Source organism: Thermobia domestica, chromosome 4 (genome assembly GCF_964235325.1).
Source record: "Thermobia domestica chromosome 4, izTheDome1.hap1.1, whole genome shotgun sequence".
Classification (NCBI taxonomy): Eukaryota; Metazoa; Arthropoda; class Insecta; order Zygentoma; family Lepismatidae; genus Thermobia; species Thermobia domestica.
In genome coordinates this window covers 106,346,537-106,367,817 of record NC_137457.1, presented here as the reverse complement: position 1 = coordinate 106,367,817, position 21,281 = coordinate 106,346,537, and positions in this window count along the sequence as shown.

The following is a 21,281-nucleotide window of genomic DNA, read 5'->3' as shown; positions in this document are numbered from 1 at the left end:
CCTGGGTTTGATTTCCGGGAGGTTTAGTATTTAAAGCTTACTAGTAAGGTTGACATGGCGGAGATACTGGTTCGATTCCAGGTTGGTGCATAATTAGTACCAAATAATTTAAATTAATCACCGTGGTTATGGTGGTGATATTGGTGAAGAATAATTAAATTTAAATAGCGAATATATAAGTGTGTAAGATCTAAAAAAAATAAACCCACCCACCCACCTTCTCGGAATGTTGTGTTAGAAAGTAAGTTGGATAGATTAGTTAAATATGTTGTCGTTAGTAAATAATCATAGGGTTCATTATCCTGTGATGAAGGGTAATGGAAAATCCGCAACCCTGTTTACGAACACAAGGTTTTACTATTTGGATCAAGGAGAGTTACGACACTTCGTAAAGTATAATCCAACATTTGGAATAAATACTGACAGGAAAATAACGGATAATATACTAAATAGAGAATATAGAAATTACTATGTTCTGCAGTTTACAGAAAAGAACTTTAGCATGGATGATTTAATAGAATTAGGTTTGAGACGTCATGTGCTTGCGACGATATCTAATATATCCCAGACATGTATCACATTGCATGGAGCAATCTTTTTTGTTATAAAAACTGAGGCATACAAATATAAGATTTGTGCGATTTTCAAAGCATGTAAATATCAGATCAAGGTGAATTAGTGCTCGATAGGTTTAGGTCACGGTTTGAGTGCTCTCAAGCGATTCAAATCGCCGAGATACTTCCGACGATAGCACAATACGAAAAGGAAGCTAAATTCATTATAGCGAACGACAGAATGTCGTTAGACTTAGCACCTTTTGCTGATTTGTTTATTAAGAGAAATGCTAGGATGTTTTAGTGAGTTGAACTAGTAGTTATGTAATTATATGTAAATAGTTAGGATTAGAGTTATTATTAGAAATAGGTATTATCATTTGTTATTATGGGTATTATAGGTTACAGTTATTATATTTAAATATAGTTGGAAGTATAATGATATTTATGTTAGAACTAGGTTAATGTTAATATTATTGTTGGTATTATTATAGGTTAGGTTAGAGTAATAATAGAATTAAGTAAGTTAGAAAGATGTAGTTAAGTATAATAAATAAATAAAGCAAAATATTTAATTAGTGAGATAAATTAATTACCGAATAAAAATATAGATTTAAATGATAAAATATTATGTAAACATAAAGAGTAAAAAGGAGTGATAAATCTAAGTATAAATAAGGAAGAAATAAGAAATACGAAATATGACTTTAAAGAAGAACGAAGAGATATTATGACTAAAGCTATCTATAGAAGAAAATATAGGAAATAAGAATATTTAGAATGTAAGATGGAAAAGGCAAAGATTAGACAAATGAAAAAACATGCATGATGATAATTGGTGATTAATGACTGTAGTTGCTAGAAGAATTTAAATTAATAAAATAATTGGTACATAAACAGTAAAAATTTAGGCAAATTTTGTAGAGGATAAAAATACAAAATAGACGAGAAATCACATTCTCGTCCAGTTAAAAGTGTTTTTTTTTCAAAAGTTCGATGAGGATATTTTTATTTAGAGATTCACATAAGTTTTCGATGATAAAGTAAGAAGAGACACAGAGGATGCCTGGTTTATCATTTGCAAAGCGGTGACAAAATTTTTTTGGGGGTGAGCCTAGTTTATCTAAAATAAAGTCCGAAGAGTACCAAATTAATAGTTAAAAATCTAGTATCTAATTGAGAATAAAACAAGAATGTAGTAAGAAGAGAAGCATGAAGTAACAAGAATAGTAACTTTAAGTAATTTTAGTAAATAATAGAAAAGAGGCTGGCGAATCTAGTAGTAGACTAGGTTTATTTCAGGCCTAGAAGTAGCGAGTAAGTAAGTAACGAATCATTAGCACTTATTGTATATTAGGATTGAGAGGAAAGAGAAAAGGAAAGTAAGATCTGGATAGTAAGAGAAGTAGTGACGTAAAAGAATAGATAAATAAACTAATGATAGCATAAAGATAGAAAATATTGTGACGATTTAAAATTATGGATTTGACTTCAATTATACCTGAGTTAGACAAGTAACATATAGATAAAGAAATATGAATATAGAGAAGAATATAGGAAAAGAATACGAGATATATAATAGAAAATAGATGAAGTATATAAATATAAATAGAAATAAGTATATATACGCTAAGAAGAAATAATAAAGAATAAATATTTTATAGGGTATATAGTAAGCAAGAAGAAATAAGTTTAGGGAATAAAAAGATGCAGGTATTACCGATCTAAAGTTGCCCTAAACAAAGATAAGAAATATTTAGAGACGATAAACAGATATTTACGTTAATAGACGAGATTTAAAGGGATCGTTTCAAAGCTTGGGCCAATGGCATTTAATTTAATATAATGGATTTATAAGAATAGTATAGACACGTAATTTAAGTACTTTAAGTGATATTTATAGGATTATCACGTAAAAAAATAAATGGATATAGACTATGACAAAATTGTTTTGTTGTTGATTAGCTACCAAGAACAGAAGGTAAGCCAATATACTGATATGGAATAATAATACCGAAAGTGATGATGAATTAAAATTTAATTATCTGCAGGCCAGGTAATTTAAATTTTATTCCGAATAAGGACGAAAGAGTATAGTTGAGAGACGTCTTGACTATTGTTTTATTATACAGAATTAATAAGAAGTATAATACCGATTTTGAAAAAAAAAACATTTAGGAGTGTGAAGAAGAATGATATTTGTGGGGAAAAATATAATAAATAAATAAATACTAGTGATATAATTTAATATAAATAGATAGGTTTTTAAGATAATAAGGTAACTAGAAACAAAGCATGTTTATAGATGCACGGCGAGTTGGAACACCGTTTATCATCCAAAGTCCGAATTCGAAGCCGAAGGAAACGTCGGTTTCCATCGATCAAAATCCCGAATCTGTAAACAGGATTTGGTTTTAGTTATCGTTAGGTAGGGTAATTAAATAAATATATTATTGTGAATTAAATAAATCGATTGAGTTAAATAAAAGAACGCGGGGAGTATTAATAATAATAGTAATAATTTAAATGTAAATATAATCAATAAATATATGTACTTACCCAAACAGTAATAATATCCATCTAGACGTAGTTCATGTAAGCATAGTTCAGTGAATATAACGAAAATACACTACACAGAATACACATAACATTAATAAATTAAAAGCATTTCATTCTCAGATTGCAGTGTTTAATATAGATGAGTTTTTAGCATAGGTTATCGAGAAGATCGATGACGGATCAATTGTACGAAAATTGATGAATTTGGTGAAGATTAGATCAACATTCCGAATGTTGTTCACGAGTAGTGAAATAGAAAGAACTTGTTGCAGACCGACGTGGTGTTGGTAGATTGAAAAGTGGGACACGTCGACGAAGAGTCATTGTCAAGGTTGACATCAAAAACACTGATTTAGCAGTGCGTTGAGAAGTTAATCAAGTGTTGCCAATTACGCAAAAACAGATTGTGTTAATTGGTACAAGTTTGGCAAAAAGTGAAGTTTTTTTTGGCATAGGTTGTGAAGATTAAGTGATAAAAATCATAAAAGAGTGTGAAGTCAATATGTTAGTGTTTTTCGTATATTGTATTACAGTTTTATCAGTGGAAAAACAAAAAGATACCAGGTAAGGTTAAATTCCTGGTAATCAAAAGAAAAACATTGGAGTTGGAAATTATGATAGAGTTATGCGTGGACATCCGGAAGGAAATTCCATCCTTCGGATGTGTGAAACGAAATGATAAATTCAAGTGAGCATATATGTATCATGCTTTATGTGTTGAGCTCTAAGTAATTCACGTTTCAGATAACAGATGGCGCAAGAATACGTTCTAGAGACTGTGTGGATATGATGAATGTTTGGGAAAGAAAGTAAATAAACAAATGTACAGAATAAATGAATGAATTTAATAAAAAATAGTACTAATGTGATTAAATACAAGAAGATTTTTAAGAATGAATAAAATAAATAATGAAGATAATTAACATTTATATGTTTTGTTTAAAAAGATTAATAACATTTGTTTGGAAAAAACATGAGATATACTGTATTAATGAGATAATTTATTGTTTTTAAAATAGGTAAACAGAAACTGATCTCCACGGAGATCTAGTCGGTATCGATGCTACCTCAGTTTTGAGAGGGGGCATGTAGATGCATCTGATAATCAATCATTATCATTATCGTTTTATTATTTATTATTTAAGATTAATCCGATTCAAAATCGTATTGTAATAAAGTCAAGTTTTGTTTCATAAAGAATCAGAGAAAAGGTAAACATTAACATGGAGTAAGAGATTACACATGATGTTGTTATTGTTTACGTGATGTCGTCTAGACACAGTGCTTGCATTATGTTGAAAAGACATTTGTGTATTTGATTGTAAGATATTTGTGTATTCAGCTTGTTCACAGAATACATCATTTCGGATATGACATAATATGCAGATTGGCAGAAATAAACTGTCTGAGAATTTTGGACATGGCACAACAATGGAGAAACGAAAGTTTTCCAACAGCTAAGACATTTGACGTCACTCCAGAGATGAGCAGACGGATTCCATCGTCTGGAACATGGAATAAAAACCAAATCTTTGTGGTATTGGGTGGGAAGTTGAGTAGAGGTACTCAATCGATAACAGTCTAGAGAGAAGAGGTGAGCGATGTGTGTGATATCTCAGTCTCAGGTTCGAGACCAGACGGTCTCCAGTTGTTGGTTGACAGCTGGACAACAGACGAAAAGTCAACGATTATCCAGTTTCCAGTCATCATCCATGTTCCAGACAACAGGAGATCCAGGTATGTCATCGACTACGTTGTCGCCTATGTTTAAATTCTCAGAAGTTTATAAGTACTGAATCTGAGAGTGTCATGTCATATCTAACGCTAAACATCGCACTTTACACATAACTATATTAGATCAGAATACACTAATTATTTAAACTTATTTGATGTTGATCATTTGAAATAACCTCTCGCTAAACATACAGTAAACTTGGTTAATTCCTGTCCATTTCGGATGATGGACGGAAGCAACCTATCTGCATCAGTAAGCATTTCATCCCCAAATCTCAGGCACCGATGCAGTGAGGTTGAAAATATGCATCGCATATATTGTTTACAAAATCTATTATATTTTCTCTAGGTTTCTGTATTACTCTTACATAGCTACTTAAGAGCCCTCGCTTTCCTAAAGGTGTAACTAATTTAGTAAACAAATACTTAGAAATGTACCTCCAGACATTTGACATTTCATACAAATCAAGCAATTCGTGATTCAACCTCCCTTACGCTTTACTTAACGCAGCAACTAAAACTGACTCGACTGGAAAAAAAATTTAATTTCATAATTTTAAGTACTGATATCACAAATTGAAACAATGTAAAATCATTAGTTCCGTCTGTACTGGGTATAGATTGAATTTTTTCATTAAAAAAGTTAGATGTAATGCTTCCATTTAATTTGTCAGCCCTAATATGGAAAGGCATAAAAATTTTTATTAAGGGATTTCTACTAGTATTTAAATTGGGAGCTTCATATAAATTGTCAACTACCAAAAGATTCTTACTATCATTTTCTTGGTTTTCTTTCCTATCAGCTGTAACCACCAGGTCAATAAACGGATTAGTAACAAGACTGGCACTACTCTCACTTTCTACAGACAAAAGCTGTGGTGAGCTATCACGTGACATACCAATTGCAGCTAGTTTGCTTGTTATGTCACAAGCGTTTGAACACAAACTACGTGTCCCACAGTTTCCATCGACTGAATTGAATGTCTTGACCTTGACTCACTTTCTCAATCTAAATAAGGAAAGATCCCAACGCAGCTTAGTATTGGGAGGAATAACTACCCCTTCATTTCCATTTTCAAATCCATTCAATACTAACTGCGGCTGATTTCTTTCCCCAATATTTTCCAAATAAATTACAAGGCTAAAGAAAACTATTATTATTATTAATCCAAAGTAACCTCTGTAATGACGACTATTCTTTAGGATAAGTGATATAAATTGACATTAAATTTTAAATTCGCTATTTTCTTAATATATATATATATATATATATATATATATATATATATATATATATATATATATATATATATATATATTAACGTGGGTTCTGCGTGATAATTCGCTTTAATATCCGGCGTGACCTGTCACTCATGATTTTCTTCCGCCCACTGTTCCGCTTCCCCGATTTTGTTTTCCCGTGTGTTGTGTAGGCCATCATCACCTTCGACACTGCCCCACGCGACACACGAAACACAGTAGCCACTGCCGTCACACTCACTCCAGATAACTGCGCACCAACAATTTGCCCTCTTTGAAAATCTAAGAGGTCTCCCATTTTACACTACCTCCGTCTGCTGCAGCCACTAGACACTTCTGTTGTACTGCGCCTGACGTAGTATGGAGACCGACCTAACACACCACCACCAGCGGTCCGGCTCTGCGGGCACTACGACACTCCTGCCAACCGATACATCTGACGTGTTGCCAACTACAGGTGTTTCCATTTTTCTGATCTCCATCTGCATATATATATAGAATATATAGATAAGGAAGTACAATATTAATAAATTATATAACTACAATTCTCACATCAAATCATTTTTTTTCGTGTTACCTTATGGGTTAGTTTTACTAACTTGTCTCGGTGTTAAATATTTTTTTACAAAAACGAACATGACGTTTTATATGTACATATGGTCTTTCAATTTTTCCAGCCAAACAGTATTTGGTGTAGGTTTAGAAATAAGGCCTTACGGGCCTTCCCACTGAGGGGCGATCTTCGGTTTGAAATGTTTTTCTGCTGTAATTTTCATGAACCTTTTAACCAATACCAAATCATCAATATTTAAATTAACATGATTATGTTTTTGAGTATAAACCTTCGCACTATGTTTCCAAGCACGTTCAATGTTATTATTACTATATTGACTAATTTTTGCTGTTTATCCTGGTCATCGTCTAGATGATCTAAATCCATCAACCATTTGACATCTAATGGATTGTAAAATTTCCGTCCCATATAAAGTTCACACGGACTAGGTCCAGTAGTTTCATTCATACTTATGTTAATATTAAAAGCAATTTTAGATAGTAATTGGGCCCAATTCTGTTGAGACTTATCAACATAAATACGAATTAAATTTTTAACCGATCTCACGAACGTTCGGCTCTGTACGATTGAGGGTTATATTGGGAGAATTTTACACTCTTTATGCCATAGCTATACAAGAATTTTAAGAAGTAATCACTCACAAAATAAAAAGCTCCGTCATTTAGGACTTTACCAGCAAAGCCGTATCGAAGAAACAATTCCTGTAACTTATTACAGATGATTTTTGAGGTTAGTCGTCTTAAAGGTTCTAGAAAGACAAAACGACTATAGGCATCAGTAACAATTAAAATATATTCAAATCCAGAACTACTAGGCAATTTCCCCGCAATATCAATACACCAGGTATAATTTGGGTGCATTACATTTTTTGTAAAATATTGACCCATGGGTTTTCGATTAGAATCTTTACAGGTTTGGCACAAATGACAAGATTGTATAAAACTCTTTATATCAGAATATGAAGTAGGCCAGTTATACTTTTCAACGACTTAAGCAATGGTTTTTCGATATCCCATATGCCCACTATGAATTATTGGACAATGAGAATATTCAACAACTGCACTAGAGAATTAGGTATTACTATCCTAAATCCATTATTCCCTTTGCTTTAGTCTTTTTAAACAAGATCTTATCTCTTAATACAAACGAAGGAACTTCTTCCTTTCTCTCTAACTTGTTGATAATTTCTCCTAACTCAGGATCCTTCCTCTGGTGATCTGTAAGAGGCACATTAAAAACGGGATTTTGCCAAAAATTAAAGAAAGACAAATTTAATGTTTTATTATGATCTTTTATAACTTCAACTGTATTATCGTCTTTTGTATAGAATTCTCTATGCTTTCCAACCCTTGAAAGAATATCGGCTATACTATTTATTTTTGATCTTACACGTACTATACGAAATTTAAACCTCGAGATTTTCTCTAACATTGTTCCAGATCTCCTTTGTCTTTTATGGTTGTTAAGTAACCAAGTTAAACACTTACTGTCAGTATATACTACAAAGGGATTTGCCAAATAATACTCAAATTTTTCCAAGGATAATGAAAAGCCTTAAGTTCTAATTCGTATATGTTTTTACTCCAATTAGATTGTGAAATCGCCCTACTAAACATAGATACGGGTCTAAGATTCCCTCCCGAATCATATTGGCTGAGAACCCCAGAAAAAATGACGCAAAGAGCTAGCACAATGTATAACGAAGTTGGAATTCATATCTGGGACATTCAAAATGACTTGACTACCAAAGGCATCTTTTAATTTTTTTACGGCTTCATCATGAACTTTAGTCCGTTTAAATGGCTTTTTTTTTACAGATCTTAATTCTTGCAGGGGAGCGATTAACCCTGAATATCCATAAATAAATTTTGAATAGAACGAGAAAAATGAACATATTCTGTTAACCTCTTTTCTGTTCTTGGGTTTGGGTATCTCCTAGATAGCTTTAATTCTCTCAGGATCAATTGACATGTTCCCATTTTCAAAACGAAACCTTAAATATTTTTTACTAGTTTGAAATAGACAGGACTTCTCTAATAGAGCTTTATGACTCTCGATATCTTTGCTAAATAAAATTATGTCATCAAAATATATCTCTAAATTCTTACCAATTAACCCTTCGAAGACATCCAATTACTTAAAACAAAAGGTGACAACACTAATCCCTGGTACCGATTTATATCGCTAGATTTTATTTTTTGTTGCAAAAGCAGTAATATTTCGACTCTCATCAGACAGAGGAATTTGGTGGACACAGGATTTACAATCAAGTTTTGAAAAAATATTATCTTAAATACTAGAGATTACATTCTCCATGTTAGGAGAAGGATAGCTGTTCACCATCACCTTTTTGTTCACCATCACCGTTCTGTTCACCATCACCAAGGCGCCTGCTTCCATCTGAATTTGTTACTAAGGAACAGGGCGATGCGTAGGGAGAATAATCTACTTCTATAATATCGTCCTTCAAAAGCTGGGCAATAAAAGAATCTAATTCCTTTTGCTTGTGAGTTATTAGTTGATAAGGTTGCAAACGAATGGTAGTTTTATCGGCAAGTTCAATTTTGTAAGTAAAGTCTTTAATTCTACCAATTTTATTCCCAATTACATCAGAATAGGAAGTTAACAAGTTATTAACATATCCCTGTAAATTAGAATCACATTATAATAATTGATCAGGAACCTTATAATTACCTTGAGATTCCTCCGGTCTAGTCTCCGGTGGATGCAATATGGACTGATCAAAAACGAATTCCACTACAGGGTAAAACGTAGTGTTAACTCCATTGTCTCCGGTTACTGATGTCGATGGAGTCAAACTCTGTTTAGAATTACCAAGAGATGTAGGCTGAGGTGTAGCTTTTGGACAACCAAGGTAGCATGGCGGCTGTTTTCCACTCACCCCATTCCAAGAAGTATATGCAGAAGCGAGAGAAGTCGGGGCACACAAAAGATCATCAGCTTGGATCATAGGAACCACTAACTTCCGAGCTTTAATATTATATAAATTACCGGCAACGTCTATAATGGCATTATACTTCGTGTGAAAGTCATTTCAAAGCAGATCAAACTCATTAGAGTCCACGATGAAGAAAATTTCAGAATATTGATGTCTTCCAATTTTAAAATATAGTCTTACTCTCATATCCACTGTAACTTGGATATTCCCCAAGCCGATCGTTTCAACGTTCACCTTTTCTGCCTTTCCACCTTTTTCTAAGTTCATCATAAAGATGTCGAGCCAGATAAGATGTCGTACTCCGGGCGATCACAAAAGTTTCTACCCATATGAACCAGCTTCCTAATTAACTTTCCACCTAATTTCAGCTTTTGAACATACTAACCCCTCTATTTTAACTCCTAATTTTCTTCCTATGGAAGAATTTTGGGATTCGGAACGAAATATTTGTAACGTGCCTTGACGGGCGCCGTTCTGGTCCGCTGGATTTAAGATCCAGGACAACTATGTAAAGAATTTGAGGGGTTAGAGTTGTTAGACATATATATTCATTCCTAAGAATTATACTGGTATATCATCACAGAAGGTGAACTAAAGCTTATGGCACTGAAAAAATTAGCTTTAAATTCAAATATTTTAACAATGCTCTTACGTACTAGCCTAGTATTAATCAGTTTTAAAGGTTATTCAATTGCAGACAATTTTTAACGAAAAATCAGTAATTATATTTTCTAATTTTTATTTAGAAAAACATAGATGAACTATCAAATAAGTATCGAAAATACAGATTAAATATAATAACAATAGATGAATATTAAATAATATAAAATATCTTTGAATATTTTCTCCTTTTATACTACACAACACGTGTTCAAATAGGTCCGAAAAGGTACATTATCTGATATTACCAAATTCTTTAATAATCTAATAAATCGTTGATAAACTTATTACCTTTTTTATGAATTCCTCCTTTAAATTATATACATTTTAGAACATTTCAATATATCTTACAATATGATATAATTTGAATATTGTATTAGAATATATTTGAAAAATATAACACTCACCATTAGACAATGATACAATTATGCCCGCTTAAATACCAGACAGGAGAACTATTTCACGATATTGGCTCTAAATTCCAGCAAAATAATCACACAACTATACACAATTATAAATTTATATAAATGATAATTATACTTGATTACCTTCATCATAACATTAATACTTTTTACTAATTAACCAAATAGATCACTCGAACTATATGAGCAATAATTTAATTCCGATTATCTTTCAAATTTAAGATATAGAACTAGTATAAATTCGATGTGCCCAGTTCTACATTTCCTTCCGATTGGCCGCTCAGGTAACCCGCAGCTCATTCGAAAATCAGTAGTTTCAAATTTTTCCTCTACAGGCGCTGCATATGCCGAGTGTTCGGAAGTTTAACATAACCTCTAGGATAATATGATTTCTCTTTCTCTTTTTTTATAACCAAAATACAGTGTGATAAAACTATCACATGCAACAAAGTTTTGTAATAACTTGCTAGCAAAAATCGAATACCAGAACTCGTATATGATTATCATTGGCAATTTACAGTAATAGTTTCAAAGTAAAATTTACCCTAAATTTTCGTAATTCAATTAATTAATTTCCTTTAATTTCGATGCGGAATCCAACATGTTACGCTGCTTCTGGACCAACAAACTTACTATGCACGAGAAACTGGGTTGCATTCTCGGCGAGGCGACCTCGAAACTTGAACACGTTCGCTGGTTCGGACGCCATCTTGAATTGCAGTCTCATCTTACCACGGTATAGAAAAGAGACTATAAACTCCAACCAAGCAAACTTACCAAATACTTAAATGGAATAGGATGTGTTGTACGTTGCACACCCGAAATTTGAAATAATATACTTTCAGTACCTTTTCAAGAAGAATTATTAGAACACTTTCATACTAAATATCCTAACCGAATCAAATGTATCCTAGATTGTATTAGGAACTTAAAGTTAGTTTCTTTTCAATTGACGTAGATTATCCTCCCAATAAATATGTTTTCGGAATTGTCCTTTACTGTAAACTACTAAGAAAGATTGTTCTATTGTCCAGTATCCCGTAGTTCGGGGTCCATGTTAAATTATAGGCTAACATCTCATATAAATAATATATTGGAAATTGATATTAGATTTGTATAAACCAATCTTTTGAATTATACAGAGTGTACATTTGAAAACTAGCGAGTGCGATTACTGGTGAACCACAAAAAATATGAGCATGCTGTTGATAAGAAACGTGTAGGAACGAAGGGGGACGTATGTGTATGGTTTTGGCGATGTGCGGAATCCTCCTCCAGTCCTCTAGCCAACCAACTACAAACTTTAAAGTGGGAAGATATACCTCGCGACATATCAAATGAATGGGTTTAAAAAAAAACAGGTTGGTAAAGGAAATATTGCAATCGGACAATTGGGTCTCCAACAGCAACAAAAAATGTAAAGATGTGGATGAAAACATTTCCTTATAATATTAAATGTCCCTATTGAGACTATGAAGCAGTATGAATGCGTAATGCGACTAACATATCCAAATGCTTCAACAATTTAGTAACCCATTGAACACTTGAAGCCCATATAATTTACGATTTTTTAATCTCTAAAATGTATCATCTTCCTCTGGCTGGGCATTAAGCTGATTGCAAAGTTTGATCCACAGTCAATTGGGATAAAAGGCTGTTCTATTTTAATTGAGGATTCAATGTTTCAGATCGGTGATTCCAAACCTAAAGTCTGTGGCTCACGGCTACCATATTAAAGGTTGAAGGGAACACTCACAATTTATTCGTCTCTGATTTTATTTAAATAACAAACTATGCTAATTATATTGTATTGTCTACAGTGCTTTACAATGTTATATGACTTTTTCTTAAATTATATCATTATATTCTATAAAAAAATCTGTGTGCAATCGTTCTTTAATGGCAAATAGGCATATATATAATTGAACATCCAATAACGAATACTCCCGTATGTGGACAGATTTCTTGTTCTGGTAAAAATATCCAACGTTGTACTACGGGCTAGATTTCTGTGATGTCACAGTTGCTCATATATGGTCACGGACCGTCTTCTCTCCCTCCTCCCTTCATGACATGTTACTAGTATGTTACCTCTTCAGAACTATTCTAAATTAAGACTTATTTAGCACATAAAACTTCAACTCTTTGCAAATTCTGAGTACAATGCAGTACACAGAAAATTCTATTTAAATATTTCGCCGGTTTCAGGTGATCATTACACAGACAATGTTTATTTGACAAAGGTGGCATTTTTTACTTTTTGTGTTAAAAAATAAAATAAACCTAGTTTGTTTCACTTTCAGTCGTATAAGAAGGTATCCCACTATCAGTTTTAAAAAAACATTTATAATGCAGTGTGAAACGAGAACTGAAAAAATATAATAAAAATCTTGATAGGAAATCTCAAATCTGATAAGGAGAAAAATGCATCGTTTACAGTTTGTATTGTGTGTAACTGTTTCATGATAAACATGATCCGATTTCTCTTTTATCTCTATGATAAATAATTCTACATCGAGTTATTCAGCAATGGTTGCAGGCATCAAATGGTCGGTCGTTGCATTTAGCAATGTCAGCCTGTGTACTAACCAACCGCAAAATCAGCAACAGTACTGGCGATCAACTTGCGATAATACAGTGACCATTATCTCTCATATGTATCGCACAATGGTACTTAATGTTCTTCACAACGACGTACGCACGAGAGTGGAACTCGGAGTTCGGAATTCAAACCATTCCTTGAACAAGATATTATGGAAAAATCAACATTTATCGATATTACACTTAAGTTACGGTTGTCTTAGGGTGAAAATATTTTCTTGAACTTCCCCTCTTTCTTGAGGATCGTTGTGTATGGCACTGATTCTGCCTAAGTGCATTGCAAATGATTGCGAATGGCCGCAGCAACCACTTCCGCCTGAGTGCATCGTAACTCAACAGGTAGCTACTTGGAACATAATTCAAAGCAAAAAATAGTAATAGCATTCATATTCAACAATACAAGTAAGCGTACTCAATATGCGCGTTTCCTTTTTGAACGAAAACAGGAATTTATACATGTTTTATCTTTAGGTACTTTTAGTAGACCTCCGAACTGTGTCGGAAGTCATAGAATGGATACGTCCGTCCGTCCGTCTGTTGGGAGGTTTAAAAACAAAAATGGTAAGAGATATTCAGAAACGGTTGTTTACAATCAATTCAGCTTCTTAAGAATATATTTCGTCTCCGCCATTGACCTCTATTCCAACGAGAAGTGTTATTCCATGTTTCAATTGAACGAAAATGGCATCAGATAGTGAGAAGCGTTTTTTGTACATATACAAGGTCTGAATACAACATATTATAACTATCTGCAACACTCCACTCCACACCCAACGAAGGGTTTCACATTTATTATTGCTTCCGGTTTAAATATTAATTTCTGTACAGCAAAACAATAAGAATGGGATTTTTTGAAATCGATTCAGTGTTCCAAGAATTAACTCCATCTCCTTCGTTAACTCTCTATACAAACTGGAATGGTTCCAATTCACCGTTTCTGGTTTCAATCTTTGTCGCCATAGAGTAAAAATGGCGAATATAGTCACAGGCTTTTTTTAAAAATGATTTCACAAATTGATTCACAGTCGTAAGAGAACACATAACTACAGTCCACAACATTTTACGAAACCGGATTTGGTTCCTGATTTCCGTAGAGCAAAAACCGTAAGAAATATTGATATGAGGACTTTTGCAATCGACTCTGCGTCTCAACAATAGGTTCAATGTCGTTTGGTAGGTTAACTTTTTATTTAAACCGAAAATCTTTCAAAACAACTATTCCAGTTTCAACCTTTGTTACCAAAGAACAAAAATGATATTAGACAGCGACGAGCTTTCTTTTCAATCGATTCAGCGTCTCAAGATAGCATATTATCACAACTCGAAACACTCTCCCAAAGTAAGAAGTGATTCAAAATTACTAGAACTTTCGGTCCCCGTTCAGTATTGATTTCGACAGAGAAAAAGATATATCGAAGCTTTTTTTTTTTGCAGTTGACTGAACGTTATAAGAATAGGTTCTTTCTCTGTTTACCCTCTATTCAAACAGAAAGTGAATAAAAGTAACTATTTCCGGTTTCACTATATATCGCCATATAACTAAAACGGTAATAAATAGCGAGAAGCGATCTTTGACATCTGATTCAGCGTCCCACGAGATCATACCATCTCCAAGCACAACACTTGACCAAAACCGATAGTGGAATAACTTTACATGTACTTCTGGTCTCAATACTTGTTTCCATAAGTCAATAATGTATGATATGTTGGGCATTTTTTGCAATTGATTTTGCGTCATAAGAATGAGTTTTATATTATCTTATAATACATTATTTAAAACGAAAGTGGTTCAAATTAACGATTTCCGGTTTCAGCTTTTATTGCTATAGAACAAAAGCTGTAATGGATAGCGAGTAATGGCTTTTTGATATGGATTCAGCGTCCGAGGAAGAGGTAATTTCTTAATTACTGATCCTCTATTCAAGTAGTTACAAATGTGCTAGTTCAAGCTTCATCATTGAATTTTCGTAGTTCGGAAGTCTACTGTAGTTTCACACAGTGACAGGAAACTGATTTGTTAATTAATTATATCATATAATGCTTTCAATGAACATTTAGAAATGCATTTCAGATAACTTTCAATAATAAAATTACATATACGAAATGAAACACTGAGTACAGTCACAATTAAGAATTCTCCACATTTAATAAAATTTATTAGAAAGCAAAAGTAAAAGGTATATCTTCTTTGTTCGTACTTTTAGAGGTGTCGTACACAAGGTCATGGCGGTTGAGGGAAAGGACACTGTCAGTCAGAGTTGATCAACGGTGTGCGATGACTTTTTTCTCAACAGAGGCTGCTCCTTACGTGGGTTCTCTATTATTACTTCATTTTTTAAATATAGAGATTTCATCTTGTACACGAGTACAGAACGAGACAACCCAATTTACATATTTGAATGGCCAGTATTGAACTCGGATTCCTGTAGATGATAGATTTGACTACAGCATGAGGTCACAATCCTTGATGTGACTCTCTCATCTGTTCTCGTTTGTTTCTTTCTAACATCTGCCTTCAGTTTAAGTGCAAACACTTCAGTCAGGTTGATACTCTTGATACGCCTGGTAATACTCACTAGTGACAAAGTTTCTTTGTTTTGTATACTCTTTGGTATCGCCTAATCCAGGAGGGAGAATAAATGGAGGGCGCCGCACTCTGCATATTTCGTTACTTGTAAGTTGCTGCTTCGCACTCTAAAACAGGCTGACAGCACATCAGTTTCAAGATTAGCAAAAACATTCTTCTTCTTGCATTACATTGCCGGTGACAGGAGCAGAGTAGAAAACCAGATAACCCAACCCACCGAATTTGATCACTTGGTAGCAGCTCCCGTAAACATGTCCAAGACGTTGCTGAGTTAGTTCAAAAGTGTTGTGTTTTGACTTACAGAGACGAGGACTGTTGCATGGCTCCAATCATTGCCACATTTTGGGAGGCCTCCGCATATCCGCGGAGATGCGGAATTTGAAATACGCTTCCTGTATCGTATTATATAAAGTTGGAAAATACACTTTGACATGAAATACAGAGTTCAACTCCCGGTAGAAGCACGTATCTGACTCAGATCCTACGTTAAACTGTACATCCAAGTCTTAATACTCTAAAGAATAGTCGAATTAGTCAGTCTTTTTCTTTAGAAATTATCGAAAATGAAATGAAATATTTGACTTTACCTCAATTGATTATGCCGGTTAGGCTAAAGGAGACGGGAGAATTTATCGAAATTGAATACATATTTGAATTTCAATGCGTCATAAAATGTCACTCTTTTAGAAGTTAGCGAATATTCAAAAAGGCATGCAAAGTTGACCTACTTAGCGTTTTACTTTTAGTTTTAATAACTCAAATTACATTGTTTGATAATAAGCATGTATGTTAGTTGGTATGTAGTCAAATTAGTTTTAGAGAACCGATTATAAAATTAAACGCAAGTGAATAGGTTAAGGAATGGCCAAAGAAAATTGTTTTTTAGTAAATCCAGCAGTTTTGCTTCTTAAGCGAATGGCATTTATTGTATTGAGTAAAGTACTTACAATCAAATTCAATAAGTCTGTAAGAGAGCCCCCTCGTTGCTAAGCGGTTAAAGTACGCGTCATTTCGTAGAAGATCCGGGTTCGATTCCCGAGGTGACATGTTCAAATCCCATGCTAGGCTGTAGGTCCAAGTCTCATATAGCCTCGCTGCTGAAAGGAACACTAAACTGATATTCAACTCAATAATTCTGTAAGCCACATACTGTAATCATGGTTGAGCAATGTCGTATTTGTTTTAATTTCCATTGTTTTAATCCGTGATTTAGCAACATATATATTGACAAAAGAATACTAAAATACCTTAAAAGTTTAAATATATATAAATGGTATTTATATGCGAAGGAAACAAGAATATAACTACTATGAGGCCATGCTGAAAATAATATCTCTTATTTGTTTTCTACGATTAAATTAATATATGATATCAAGTAAGAAGGCATATATGATATCGATGTCGAGTATTAATTACAATTTTCTCTTGATATATGACAAGTTTAAAATTGGTCACCATCGGGATTCAACACCTATAGAAGAAAACATGGCTATATTTGTAACAATACCATGCCAGTGCGACTGAAATATCGCGCGGTGGTCGAATTTCTCACAGCGCAATATTTTGTTCCCATTGACATTCATCGGGAAAATAAATTGAAATCTTTCAGTTTTAGGTCCCACGGTCGTACTGGCTTGGCTAAAGGACACTGGGATGATGGGAATGTATGAAATGGAGCAATGGAAAAAGTGGGAAAATTCCAAAGAGATCCAAACACTAAAACGGTGATGTGTGGGACTATGTATTACAATGGACAAAGTACATTGTAATCTTGTTGATTAACTGATTACGCAGAGGAACGGCGCATCACACAGGCATAGCTTGCTATAAAGTGTGGCATATTACGGAGTGATTGCAAGAAGTGTTGCTTACGAGACAATACATTTTTTGACGTGAACGAAACAAGAAGTGCATTTTCAAATTCGATATGAGACGATAAACATGTCAATTCTCGTCTCGTTTCCGAGATGAGATTAGAAATTTCACAAGTGTCCTGGGTAACACTAGTTCACCAAGTCTTGAATCCCAAATATTGTTTAGTGTTACATAATTCATAGTAAAAATTCTAAATTGACAAAGTGATTGTACGGGCACAATGAAGTGCAATCACTGTATAAAAGATAAGAAAACTCGTTCCACAATAGGATTCTATAATAAACATGGTTTAAACGATGTTATTATACACACAGTTTATGAACGTCTTGTGACGTGGTAGTATTCTGTTAACTTCTAGATGGTATTAAAAAGAAAATCACAAAATTGTAAATTGTACATCAATTTGCAAAACGAGATGTAACAAGAAAGAATAGTTGGACAATCGAAACGAGACAAAAGCTTATTTCCCCTGTCGCTTCGTCTTGTAGACAAGACTAAGTGCAAGCAACAATCGCAATTTGGGATAACGGAGTTTATGTCCGGAGGGTGTTGTTAAGGCTTAATTCTGCCATGAAACAGAATGGACATATGTGAATAGTCGCTTCATCACAATGAACGTGATGTATTCTTGAACAACGTTGTCACACGAGGTGAAACGTGAACACACTATTTCGACCCTGAAAGCAACAGCACCTAATTGGAATATAGCAATGAAAAATTGATTACCATCGGCAGACGAAGTCATGCTAGAAATCTTCTGGGACTTCATTGTATAGTGCATAGTGAAGTGAATTCCTGCGTAAAGCCACTACCATAATTCTAATCAGTACTATAACACTCTTACAAAACGAAGAGCATGGATTCGAAGAGTTCGCCCACAAATTGAAGCCTTCGTTCAGCATAATAATGCTCGCCCTTTCATTAATGCATGGAAACTGAAAAAAAAAATCAGCATCTTTTTACCTTTATACGTCATATTGCATACAGACCAGATCAGATTCCATCAGATTTCCATCTTTTTCCGAAATTTAAGGAAGGCTTGAGAGACTTTGTTCTGATTTGGGCGATGGAATGAAGCGGAAAGTCACAATCTGATTGTACCGTCCAGATGGACCATTTTAGAATGACGAGATCAAATACAGGAACATGAATGCTCTGTAGTCATTATGGTATTTACTAAAGTCAAAATGAAAGTTAAATGGTATACAACATCCGCATTCACAGAATACATCCTTCGCATTTAGAGAGTAGACGTTGAATTTTTAAGTTTACACAAAACTTTGCGTAAAAACAAGTTCACACCAAGAATTTTTTGTTCGTAACAGTCCAAACACTTACTCTTTTTATTTTTTTTAGGGGGAATACAATACCAGAGAATATACCACTACTGCTATATAGGATTGAACTGGTTTTACTCTACACGAGAGAAGACGTAATAATCGTTAAGCACTGACATCTATATTTCGGAGAAAAATATCGTTTCTATAAGAAATGAAAGAATAGAGATGAAATGTAAGATAAAATCTGTATGCTACATCAACCATTACTCTGCTAAACAACTAGTTTTAGTAATAAGGGCCTTATGCAGAGTCGTTTTGACGTATAATTAGTGTCATACTAAAAGCTTGGCTACTGCAGGAAACATATGTTAGTCGAAACCTTTAGTATGGCACTAATCACGCGTCAGAACGATTCTGCATAAGGCACAAAATGTACAAATGTATCTTGAATTACAATGTTCCTTTTATCAGGGTAGAAGGAATCCAGTTCCGGTAGACGTGTACGTGGGTCCACTCAAAGTATAACAAGATTTGCAGCCTTAATTTTAGACAAGTCATGGATTATTGTAGAATTGATGTACAGTTATGTTCAAAATTATTGTCGCATGTCTATAAATATGTTATTGTAGGAATATAATTTGATATCGAATTCGCCCGGTATTTCTTATAATGTTTGTATGTTAAAAATCGGCAAAGGCATGTATGTGGCAAATTTCACGTCAAAAGAGCAGTAAATAAGAAGAATGAAACAAAAATGAAATTTTCTTGTCCATTTAGCAGCATTTTGTTTTACTGATTCTAATTTTCGTATTTATAATTATTTTCTTATGAAATTTACCACAAATATACATTTCCCGATGATAGTATTAGTTTTAAAGGTACCCTGCAAAATCATTATCAATTTATATTCTTACAAGAAGACAGTTATAGATATGCGACAATTATTTTGGACATGAGTGTACGTACGTACATATGCACTTAGAGAAATAGTTTTTTTTTCTTTGTAATATGTTTTAATTGTCTACTTTGCTAATATGTACGCTAGAGGCTTGCAGGGGCTCGGACCGAGTCCACGGGCTTAAGTCCGACATGGCCCGCGAGCCGGAATCGGGCCAACAAAGTAAATATCACCTCAGACCCGGGCTGGGCTCGGCCTGTAAATTTTTAAATATACAACCATATTTCTCAGGATTTTGGGGCCTAATTTTGTAATAATACTGTAATTACAGCGATACTTATTGGACCGTTCTTTCTGGAGAACTTTTAAAGTACAACTTCAAAATTAAACCTCTAATTGCTGTAAATAAAAATGCAACTTTGCGTTCATTGGGACTGCAAAGGCTGGGCTTTTCTGCACACAAAATTAACTGACCAATCCTAACAAAATCTAATACAAGAATCTAAAAATACTCCAATGTGATCACAACATTCTTATATTATTATATATTCCATATAATCTATCAATTCATAATTGAGACAACGAGTTATTATACTTTCTCGCGAGAGGACGCGGAGGCTCAGTAGTAGATCTTTCACTTTGGTGTGTGTGGTCACTGGTTCGAAGACAGCTCGAACCAACGAACCAAGTGAGCTTTGAGGTGGACAAACACCGTGTGTATGGATTTTCTCGGCTTCTCCCACTTTCTTTATTCTATTTTTAATTGTGTTTATATCCATTCCCTTGAGCATAATAGTAGCACGTAAAAGTTAAGGATATCATTTTTTTAAATTTATTTTTCTCATTTACAAGTAACTGAACTTTCCAACGCAACTGGGGAAAAGTAGGCAAAGCTAATGCATACAGAATTTGAGGAGAAATAGCCCAAACTTTATTATTTTCTTGCTACGACATTCTTTTCATATAGAATCCTCTGAAGAAGTTAAAAATATGGTTTGGGTTTTCTCAACAGCAAGAGTGTGTACTAAAGTAAATTCTATTTTTTTGAACACTAATCGTCGAAACAAGCTAGCTTATTACTGTTCTATGGCCTACATCTGGCCCGCCATCCCTGATTGCTGTCGTGTCCCACATCATCTAACCTAAAATAACATAAAATAACATCTAATCTCTTCCGTTTTATTTAAAAAAAGAGACAGAGAAAGACAGAGAGAAACACCTACAGCTCAGTATAGGGTAGGAAATAAGGTTACTGCAGGTATATACGCCAGTGCAGCTAAATACGCCAAGTGTTCAGTACTAGGACGTTTCCAACGAA